A 12,141-nucleotide genomic window follows, 5' to 3' on the forward strand; every position below is an offset into this window, starting at 1 on the left:
ACATGGATTCTTCTCTAAAATAGACCATATATTATGCCACAAAGCTAATGTATGCAAATACAAGAAGATAGAGACACTACCATGTATTCTATCAGATCATAATGGATTGAAGTTAGAAATAAATGAAAGAGTAAAAAACAGAAGCTACTCCAACATCTGGAGATTAAACAATATGCTATTATATGATGAATGGATAACAGAAGATATTAGGAAGGAAATTAAAAAATTCTTAGAGGTAAATGAGAACAAAGAAACATCATATCAAAATCTCTGGGACACTAAGAAAGCAGTACTTAGAGGGAAATTTATTTCATGGAGCGCATTTAATAAAAGAAGTAAAACTCAACAAATAAACAACCTAACACTACAGCTCAAAGCCCTAGAAAAATAAGAACAGACCAGCACCGAAAGTAGTAGAAGACAGGAAATAGTTAAACTCAGAGCTGAAATCAATGAAAATGAAACAAAAGAAACAATGCAAAAAATTGACAAAATAAATAGTTGGTTCTTCGAAAAAATAAACAAAATTGATAAACCTTTAGCCACACTAACAAAGAGAAGATGAGAGAAAACCCAAATCACTAAAATTCGGAATGAACAAGGAAATATCACAACAGACAGGATTGAAATACAAAACATAATTAGAAGCTATTTTGAAAATCTATACTCCAACAAAATAGAAAATTTCGAAGGCATCAACAGGTTTCTAGAGACTTCTGAATTGCCTAAACTGAACGAGGAGGACATACACAATTTAAATAGACCAATTTCAAGTACTCAAATAGAAGAAGTCATCAAAAGCCTACCAACAAAGAAAAGTCCGGGACCAGATGGGTTCTCAGCCGAGTTCTACAAAACCTTTAAAGAAGAGCTCATTCCAATACTTCTCAAAGTATTCCATAAAATAGAAGAGGAGGGAACCCTCCCAAACTCATTCTATGAAGCCAATATCACACTGATACCTAAACCAGACAGAGACTCATCAAGGAAAGAAAATTTCAGACCAATATCCTTAATGAACATCGATGCAAAAATTCTCAACAAAATTTTAGCAAATCGCATACAAAAACATATTAAAAAGATAGTGCACCATGATCAAGTGGGTTTCATCCCAGGGATCCAAGGTTGGTTCAACATCAGGAAATCAATAAACGTAATTCACCATATTAATAGACTTAAAGTCAAGAATCACATGATTATTTCAATAGATGCAGAAAAAGCATTTGATAAAATACAGCACCCCTTCATGCTCAAAACACTAGAAAAAATAGGGATAGTGGGAACATTCCTTAATATTGTAAAGGCCATTTATGCTAAGCCCATGGCTAATATCATTCTAAATGGTGAAAAACTGAAAGCATTCCCCCTAAAAACTGGAACAAGGCAGGGATGCCCTCTTTCACCACTTCTATTCAACATCATTCTTGAGACTGGCCAGAGCAATTAGACAAACCAAAGAGATTAAAGGGATATGAATTGGAAAAGAAGAACTCAAACTATCCCTGTTCGCTGATGACATGATTATATATTTAGAGGAACCTGGAAATTCCACCAGAAAACTCTTAGAGCTCATAAGTGAATTCAGTAAAGTAGCAGGTTACAAGATCAATGTCCATAAATCGTACGCATTTTTATACATAAGTGATGAATCTTCAGACAGAGAAATTAGGAAAACTACCCCATTCACAATAGCCTCGAAAAAAATAAAATACTTGGGAATCAATCCCACAAAAGAGGTGAAAGACCTCTACAATGAGAACTATACAGCACTAAAGAAAGAAATTAAAGAACACCTTAGAAGATGGAAAGAACTCCCATGTTCTTGGATAGGAAGAATTAATATTGTCAAAATGGCCATACTACCTAAAGTGCTATACAAATTCAATGCAATCCCAATTAAAATCCCAATGACGTACCTTACAGAAATAGAGCAAGCAATTATGAAATTCATCTGGAAGAATAAGAAACCCAGAATAGCTAAAGCAATCATTAGCAGGAAGAGTGAAACAGGGGGTATTGCAATACCAGATCTTCAACTCTACTACAAAGCAATAGTAACAAAAACGGTATGGTATTGGTACCAAAATAGACAGGTAGATCAGTGGTACAGAATAGAGGACACGGACACAAACCCAAATAAATACAATTTTCTCATACTAGACAAAGGTGCCAAAAATATGCAATGGAGAAAAGATAGCCTCTTCAACAAATAGTGCTGGGAGAATTGGAAATCCATATGCAACAGAATGAAACTAAACCCATATCTCTCACCATGCACAAAACTAAATTCAAAATGGATTAAGGACCTCGGAATCAGACCAGAGACCCTGCAGATTATAGAAGAAAAAGTAGGTCCAAATCTTCACCTTGTTGGTCTAGGATCAGACTTCCTTAACAGGACTCCCATAGCACAAGAAATAAAATCTAGAATCAACCACTGGGATAGATTCAAACTAAAAAGCTTTCTCTCAGCAAAGGAAACTATCAGCAATGCGAAGAAAGAGCCTACAGAGTGGGAGAATATCTTTGCCAATCATACTTCAGATAGAGCACTAATCTGCAGAATCTATAAAGAACTCAGCTGGGTGCAGTGGCACACGCTTGTAATCTCAGTGACTTGTGAGGCCGAGGCAGGAGAATTGCAAATTCAAAGCCAGTTTCAGCAACTTAGCAAGGCCCCAATCAACTCAAAGAATAATAAGGGCTGAGATGTGCTGATTGGTGACTTGCCTCCAGGTTCAATCCTCAGTACGAAAACCAAAACTCCAAAATACAAAAAAACCCTATCCAACTGCCTCTTCACACTGTATTTTTTTGAACAGTGGTCATTTACTAGGTACTAGTTAATCGTTATGTATAAATTGCCTCACTTATTCTTCACACAACCCCCCAAGGTAGGTAAAATGGCTTATTTTATCTTACAGATGAGAAACACAGACATAAAGAGGTTAAATAAAATTTACCTAGTTGTACCTATGGTGATACTAGTATCAAAGATAATGATTAATGAGTTGATTGTGGCCTACCTCTGCACCTCATTACAAATGAAGGAAAACACACACACAATACACACACTCACACACACAACAGAGTTTTATTCAGTCACAAAGCAAAACAAAATTATTTGGAGGAAAATGAATGGATCTAAAGATCATCATGTTAAGTAAAATAAGTCAAACTGAGAAGGTCACGGGTCTGTTTTCTGTCATATGGGAAGCTAGAGAGGATAAAGTAAAAGAAAGATGGGGACCAATCTCATGAAAGTCAAAGAGAGAGCAGTAGAGGAAAAGGATCAAGGGATGGGGGAAAATGCTGGGGGGTAATATTGACCAAATTTTATTGTTATATTGTGGGTATATAAGACTATGTAACAATAAATTCCATCATTATGTTAAAAAGAATTATATATTTTTTTTATTGTAAACAAATGGGATACATGTTGTTTCTCTGTTTGTACATGGCGTAAAGGCATACCATTTGTGTAATCATACATTTACATACAGTAATGTTGTTTGATTCTTCTGTTATTTTTTTCCCTTCCCGCCACCCCTCCCACCCCTCTTTACCCTCTATACAGTACTTTCTTCCTCCATACTTGCCCCCCTCCCTAACCCTAACTCTAACCCTAACATTAACCCTTCCTTCCCCCCCATTATGTGTCATCCTCCACTTATTAGCGATATCATTCGTCCTTTGGCTCCTTGAGATTGGCTTATCTCACTTAGCATGATATTCTCCAATTTCATCCATTTGCCTGCAAATGCCATAATTTTGTCATTCTTTATGGCTGAGTAATATTCCATTGTATATATATACCACAGTTTCTTTATCCACTCATCAATTGAAGGGCATCTAGGTTGGTTCCATAGTCTGGCTATTGTGAATTGAGCAGCTATGAACATTGATGTGGCTGTATCTCTGTAGTATGCTGATTTTAAGTCCTTTGGGTATAGGCCAAAGAGTGGGATAGTTGGGTGAAATGGATGGTCCATTCCAAGTTTTCTAAGGAATCTCCACACTGCTTTCCAGAGTGGCTGCACTAATTTGCAGCCCCACCAGCAATGTATGAGTCTACCTTTTTCCCCACATCCTCTCCAACACCTATTGTTGCTTGTATTCTTGATAATCGCCATTCTAATTGGGGTGAGATGGAATTTTAGTGTAGTTTTGATTTGCATTTCTCTTATTACTAAAGATGTTGAACATTTTTTCATATGTTTGTTGATTGCTTGTAGATCTTCTGTAAAGCATCTGTTCATATCCTTAGCTCATTTGTTGATTGGGTTATTTGTATTGTTGGTGTAGAGTTTTTTGAGTTCTTTATAGATTCTGGAGATTAGTGCTCTATCTGAAGTATGATTGGCAAAGATATTCTCCCACTCTGTAAGCTCTTTCTTCACATTACTGATAGTTTCCTTTGCTGAGAGAAAGCTTTTTAGTTTGAATCTATCCCAGTTATTGATTCTTGCTTTTATTTCTTGTGCTATGGGAGTCCTGTTGAGGAAGTCTGGTCCTAGGCCGACATGTTGAAGATCGGGACCTACTTTTTCTTCTATAATCTGCAGAGTCTCTGGTCTGATTCCAAGGTCCTTAATCCATTTTGAGTTTAGTTTCGTGCATGGTGAGAGATATGGGTTTAGTTTCATTCTGTTGCATATGGATTTCCAATTCTCCCAGCACCATTTGTTGAAGAGGCTATCTTTTCTCCATTGCATATTTTTGGCGCCTTTGTCTAGTATTAGAAAGTTGTATTTATTTGGGTTTGTGTCCGTGTCCTCTATTCTGTACCATTGATCTACCTGTCTATTTTGGTACCAGTACCATGCCGTCTTTGTTACTATTGCTTTGTAATAAAGTTGAAGTTCGGGTATTGCGATACCCCCTGCTTCATTTTTCCTGCGACGGATTGCTTTAGCTATTCTGGGTTTCTTATTCTTCCAGATGAATTTCATGATTGCTTGCTCTATTTCTGTAAGGTACGTCATTGGGATTTTAATTGGGATTGCATTGAATCTGTATAGCACTTTTGGTAGTATGGCCATTTTGACAATATTAATTCGGCCTATCCAAGAACATGGGAGATCTTTCCATCTTCTAAGGTTTTCTTTAATATCTTTCTTTAGTGTTCTGTAGTTCTCATTGTAGAGGTCTTTCACCTCTTTTGTGAGATTGATTCCCAAGTATTTTATTTTTTTCGATGCTATCGTGAATGGGGTAGTTTTCATAATTTCTCTTTCTGAGGATTCATCACTTATCTATAAAAATGCATTGGATTTATGAGCATTGATCTTGTAACCTGCCACTTTACTGAATTCACTTATGAGTTCTAACAGTTTTCTGGTGGAATTTCCTGGTTCCTCTAAGTATATAATCATATCATCTGCAAATAGGGATAGTTTGAGTTCTTCTTTTCCTATTCGTATTCCTTTAATTTCCTTGGTCTGTCTAATTGCTCTGGCCAGAGTCTCAAGAACGATATTGAATAGAAGTGGTGAAAGAGGGCATCCCTGCCTTGTTCCAGTTTTTAGGGGGAATGCTTTCAGTTTTTCACCATTTAGAATGATACTAGCCACGGGCTTAGCATAAATGGCCTTTACAATGTTAAGGAATGTTCCCACTATCCCTATTTTTTCTAGTGTTTTGAGCATGAAGGGGTGCTGTATTTTATCAAATGCTTTTTCTGCATCTATTGAAATAATCATATGATTCTTGACTTTAAGTCTATTAATATGGTGAATTACATTTATTGATTTCCGGATGTTGAACCAACCTTGCATCCCTGGGATGAAACCCACTTGATCATGGTGCCCTATCTTTTTAATATGTTTTTGTGTGCGATTTGCTAAAATTTTGTTGAGAATTTTTGCGTCGATGTTCATTAAGGATATTGGTCTGAAATTTTCTTTCCTTGATGAGTCTCTGTCTGGTTTAGGTATCAGTGTGATATTGGCTTCATAGAATGAGTTTGGGAGGGTTCCCTCCTCTTCTATTTTATGGAATACTTTGAGAAGTATTGGAATGAGCTCTTCTTTAAAGGTTTTGTAGAACTCGGCTGAGAACCCATCTGGTCCCGGACTTTTCTTTGTTGGTAGGCTTTTGATGACTTCTTCTATTTGAGTACTTGAAATTGGTCTATTTAAATTGTGTATGTCCTCCTCGTTCAGTTTAGGCAATTCAGAAGTCTCTAGAAACCTGTTGATGCCTTCGAAATTTTCTATTTTGTTGGAGTATAGATTTTCAAAATAGCTTCTAATTATGTTTTGTATTTCAATCCTGTCTGTTGTGATATTTCCTTGTTCATTCCGAATTTTAGTGATTTGGGTTTTCTCTCATCTTCTCTTTGTTAGTGTGGCTAAAGGTTTATCAATTTTGTTTATTTTTTCGAAGAACCAACTATTTATTTTGTCAATTTTTTGCATTGTTTCTTTTGTTTCAATTTCATTGATTTCAGCTCTGAGTTTAACTATTTCCTGTCCTCTACTACTTTTGGTGCTGGTCTGTTCTTTTTCTAGGGCTTTGAGCTGTAGTGTTAAGTCGTTTATTTTTTGAGTTTTACTTCTTTTATTAAATGCGCTCCATGAAATAAATTTCCCTCTAAGTACTGCTTTCTTAGTGTCCCAGAGATTATGATATGTTTCTTTGTTCTCATTTACCTCTAAGAATTTTTTAATTTCCTTCCTAATATCTTCTGTTATCCATTCATCATGTAATAGCATATTGTTTAATCTCCAGGTGTTGGAGTAGCTTCTGTTTTTTACTCTTTCATTTATTTCTAATTTCAATCCATTATGATCTGATAGAATACATGGTAGTGTCTCTATCTTCTTGTATTTGCTTACATTAGCTTTGTGGCATAATATATGGTCTATTTTAGAGAAGAATCCATGTGCTGCTGAGAAGAAAGTGTATTCGCTCTTGGTTGGATGGTATATTCTATAAATGTCTGTTAAGTCTATATTATTGATTGTGTTATTGAGATCTATGGTTTCTTTGTTCAATTTTTGTCTGGAAGATCTGTCCAGTGGTGAGAGAGGCGTGTTAAAATCACCTAGTATTATTGTGTTATGGTCTATTTGGTTTCTGAAATTGAGAAGGATTTGTTTGACATACATGGATGAGCCACTGTTTGGGGCACAGATGTTTATGATTGTTATGTCTTGCTGATTTATGGTTCCCTTAAGCAGTATGTAATGTCCTTCTTTATCCCTTCTGACTAACTTTGGCTTGAAGTCCACATTATCTGAAATGAGGATGGATACTCCAGCTTTTTTGCTGAGTCCATGTGCATGGTATGTTTTCCCCCATCCTTTCACCTTTAGTCTATGGGTATCTTTTTCTATGAGGTGAGTCTCTTGCAGGCAACATATTGTTCGATCTTTCTTTTTGATCCAGTCTGCCAGTCTATGTCTTTTGATTGATGAGTTCAGGCCATTAATATTCAGGGTTATTATTGAGATATGATTAGTATTCCCGGTCATTTGATTCATTTTATTTATTTATTTATTTATTTTGAGACGACTTGGTTCTTCCTTTATTTGACAATTCCTTTAGGATAGTTCCTCCCATTGCTGATTTGTTTCTTTGTTTTTCATCTCTTCCTCATGGAATATTTTGCTGAGAATGTTCTGTAATGCTGGCTTTCTTTTTGTAAATTCTTTAGCTTTTGTTTATCATGGAAGGATTTTATTTCATCATCAAATTTGAAGGTAAGTTTTGCTGGGTATAAGATTCTTAGTAAAGAATTATATTTTAATAAATGCTGTAAGTATATAAAATAATTAAGAATTATATTTTAATAAATGCTGAAAAGGAAAGTGGCCTATTTATCTTAATATTCCAGCCATACCAATTCAATTATATGCTGCTCTATTTCATGCCTCAGTGCCTTTGCACCCTCTGTCCTTTCTGTCCCAAAGGACTATGTGAATTAAATATACCTTAAATGCTTTATCATAGTTGCCAGTTATCCCTTTGTTGTGCTTCTTTTTAGGTTCTTATTCACTGTAGAAACCCTATAATAATTTCCAGCAAAGACCATCTGTTTCTGCTGTGTGTGCCACAGCTACATAGAATACAGGTTGGTATTCTGCCTCTTCCACTGTATTGAACTTATTTCTTTACATGCTTGTTACTACACCTTACATTTTCACAGTAAAAATCATTTGTGTTTCTTCCCCTACTCCCTGACAGTGTTTGGTGCATGGTAAAGCCTTAGTAAATAAAAAGCAATGAGGGAAAATGGAAACATAGGAAAAGTGGTGTGACATAAAAGTGAGTATAGTTGAAACTCATATTGACAGGTAATTGATATTTCATTTAATATAGCAGTCGATCTAGATTTCAAATTTTTTCACTTTCAGAATATTTAGGAAATTAAACTTGGTTGCCTGCGAGAATTTTAAGCACATATGAGCACATTGTGATTTGTAATGAGCATAGTAAATCAGAATTTAGGATTTTTATTTAGCTATGGAAGAAAACTCTAATTTTTATTTTTAAATTACAGAAGTAATACATTAATATATTGTAAAAGATTCAAGTGACAAAGAAATATCTAATGCAAAGTGTGAAACCCTCCTTGTGTGCCTTTTTCTGTTCCTGGGTTCCTTCTGCCTCTCTTTCTAGATACCTTTTAATTTTTGTGTGAATGTGTGTATCTGCTTATGTGTGTGTTCTTTGATAAAATAAAATTTATACCATATGTAAATTTTTACTTTTAAATATTTATAAGATTTTGAAATCCCCTGTCCATATCTTGGTATAACTTCTCTTTCTTATGTTTAATTTATTCTTTGTATCATCTAAACAATTGTCCAATGTAAGAATATATGGCAATTTACTTAAGCATTGCCCTCATTGATAATATCATTTTCTTTATTTTTTTCTCTGCTGGGCATTGACCCTCAGCCTCATGCATGCGAGGTGAGTGCTCTATACTGAGTTATATACCCTGCCTAATTTTTAAAATACTAAGGAAGTCATTAAAAATATTTTACATATTATTATACTTAAAAATTTAAAGGATATATTTGCTAGACATAGAATTGCTAGGTAAAAAGTGACACATTTTAATTTTTGATAGTTTCTTGCTACATTATTTTCTGCCTAATTTATATACCCAATATAAGTCTTCAGAATGTTTGTTTCTCTATTTACTTTGCCAACACATTACTTTAAAGTTATGTAGTCAATGTATTGGGTGGAAAATATTTATGCGTTTCTCTTATTATATTGAAGTGATCTTTTTGTATTTTCATTTACAATATTTTTCCTGTGAATTGCCTGTTTATTTCTTCGGTTCACTTTTCTATTAGATTTATGGCATCTTTTGGTGTACTTTAGATTTTAATCCTTTTCCAGTTAAACATTTTGTCCTAAAGCATCACTTGTCTCTTGGCTTTGTGTTTTCATTTGTCCATAAGAAACTTTTAATTTTCATGTAGTCAAATTTGTCAGTTTTTCTATAGGAAGTCTTGGAATTCATTAAACTTAGAATTGTCTTCTAATTCCATGATTGTAAGTATATTTTATTGAATATTTTTGTAATTTTGTAATAAATATAATGAAGTTTCAATTCATCCAGAATTTTTTTGTGTATCATTTGAGGTCAGGATCTGAATATGTTTGTTTCTTCCAAATAATTTCTCACCTCTTTCCCTCTTTCTTTCTTTGGTACTGGGTATTGAATCCAGGGACACTCTCATACTGAGCCACATCATCCACCCCTTTTATAAATTTTGTTCTGCGGTAGGATCTAAGTTGTCCAGACTGGTCTTGAACTTGTGATTCTCCTAACTCAGCCTGAGTCACTGGTGTTAAGAGCCGTGTGCCATCGCACCAGGCTCTCACACTATTTCTTTTCGTTCCTCCCCCTCCCCTCTCCTTCCTTCTCCTCCTTTCAGCAGCCAGTTCTTTATTTGACTTTGTCTGTTTTGTGGGATTGAGGGCAGGATTGAGGCTCTGCCTGTGGCTGTGGCTATAGAAGTGGGCATGCCCAGCTCCTTGGACCCTGGGGACAGTCCCTCCCACATTAGTGGTGCCCTGGTGCTCACACCCAGGCTTCCACTTTACATACTCTCACACTGTTACACACTGGCCTCCCCAGTCCTGGGAGCCAGCCCCCAGGAGGATCCTGTCCCCTGCCTGCCTGTCTTCTTTCACTACTCCTGCCCTTGCCTGGATGGGACACCAGCAGGGCTGGGTGCTGCCTTCTCACTGCCAGGCCCCAGACAGGGGAGTAAAACCAAGGGGGTGGTGGTGACCAGAAGGCCTGGGGTAGCTATGCCCCCAGAGCTAACCAGCACTTGCTCAAAGTCAGACTTGCACCCAGCCATAGGGCCCATCTTCAACCACCAGGTCTCTCAGCCCCAGTGAAAAATAGTGACATACAAAAATGTATACATTTTAATCCTGCATACATTACTGATGATAGACACACGATGGGATGGCAGCAGGAGATGAGTGCACTGTGGGGGCAAAAAGGAGAGATAATAATTTAGGGGATGAAGGAGGTGCAGCCTAAGCCTCCTGAAAGCCTGGATCCAGCGAGGGAATACGGCTGCCCAGGGATGGGACAGGCACAACCCTCTGTACCTGAGGACATGGGGAATAAGTCAGCGACTCAGAACTGGGTTCTCATGGGTCCAGTGCTGCTGTTCCTGCAGGAAGCTGGGGAAGGGCCTTGAGTCCTGGCCTGTCACAGACTATTAAAAGTGCTGAAGCCCATAGAGACGGGAAGTCCCACCCAGACTGCTCTCTGGGAAACCTGCAACTCACAGTCTTTCTTATTTTTTTTTTTTTTTTAATTTTTAGTTGTCAAAGGATCTTTTATTTCATTTATTTACACTATTTCTTTTTTCTTTTCTAAAATATTTTTTAATTATCAGTGGGTCTTTTATTTTATTTGCGGTGCTGAGGATTAAACCCAGGGCCTCACACATGCCAGACGAGCACTCTACCACTGAGCCACAAGTTCAGCCCAACTCATGCTATTCCTTAAGCACCATAAATTCACATGTATATATTGATGTATTTCTGAACTCTATTTTATTCTACTGATGAATTTTTGTATTTAACAATGTCATACTATTTTACCACATAATTTATTATGAAACCTTTTACTGTAAATTCTCCTATCCTTTGTTCCTTCCCTTCCATTTTCTTCCTTTTCCTACTCTTCTAGTTGGTGAGTCCTAGTTTCATTGGCTATTTCTAATAGTTGGTTAATTCTTTTTCAAGTATACCTCTTTTTTATTTTATTCTGGCTTAGAATGTTTTTGGTTTGTAATCAATTAAAACATTACTTATTTTACAGTAATTTTCATATTCTCTTATTTTCTCTCATTTGCTCACATGGATTATCCATTTGCAATCAGTTGTTTTAGCATGTGTTTTCAAAATTTTTAGTTGTGAATTTGTCTTTAGTGTCTTCTGGGGAAATCTTAGTCTACTTGGGTTGTAAGAGTATTTCTTTGCAGAGGGTTTGCATAAGCTTTTTCTGAATTTTCGGGGTTATTATCTGATTTAGATAAATTTTAAATTAAATTACTGGCTAGGAGACTTCATCCTATCATAGATCATATACGTTTGTACTCAAATCTGTAAACAGTGGCCTGGGATTTTCCCCTCAACTTTTTATCATGAATATTTTCAAACAGAAGTTGAATGAATGGTATAATTAATATTCATATAACCATCATTTATATTTAACAATTGTTAACATTTCAACTATATATATATATATATAATACTATATGTATGTATATAGTACTTGCTGGATCATTTGAGAACAAGTGTTATATACAACATTTTACTCCTAAATACTTCAGTACCCATATTTTAAAATTGTCATTCCTCCACAAAAATGCTAATACTATTATCACTCTTAAGAGGTTTAGTAATTATTTTCTAATATTTTGTGATACCTTGTCTGTACTAAAATTTCCTCAGTTGTCCTCAACATGTGTGTCATAACTGTTCTGCACAACCAGGATTTCATCAAGTTTTAGTTACTGATTTAAAAAATGTATATTCAATTGACAAACAATTGTACATTTTATGTGAAAGAATATGATGCTTCAATACACATGTACAACATGCAATGATTGGATCAGGAATATCTATCCCCTCAAACGTTTATCA

This window comes from Sciurus vulgaris, assembly GCF_902686455.1.
Source record: "Sciurus vulgaris genome assembly, chromosome: 5".
NCBI classification, from domain to species: domain Eukaryota; kingdom Metazoa; phylum Chordata; class Mammalia; order Rodentia; family Sciuridae; genus Sciurus; species Sciurus vulgaris.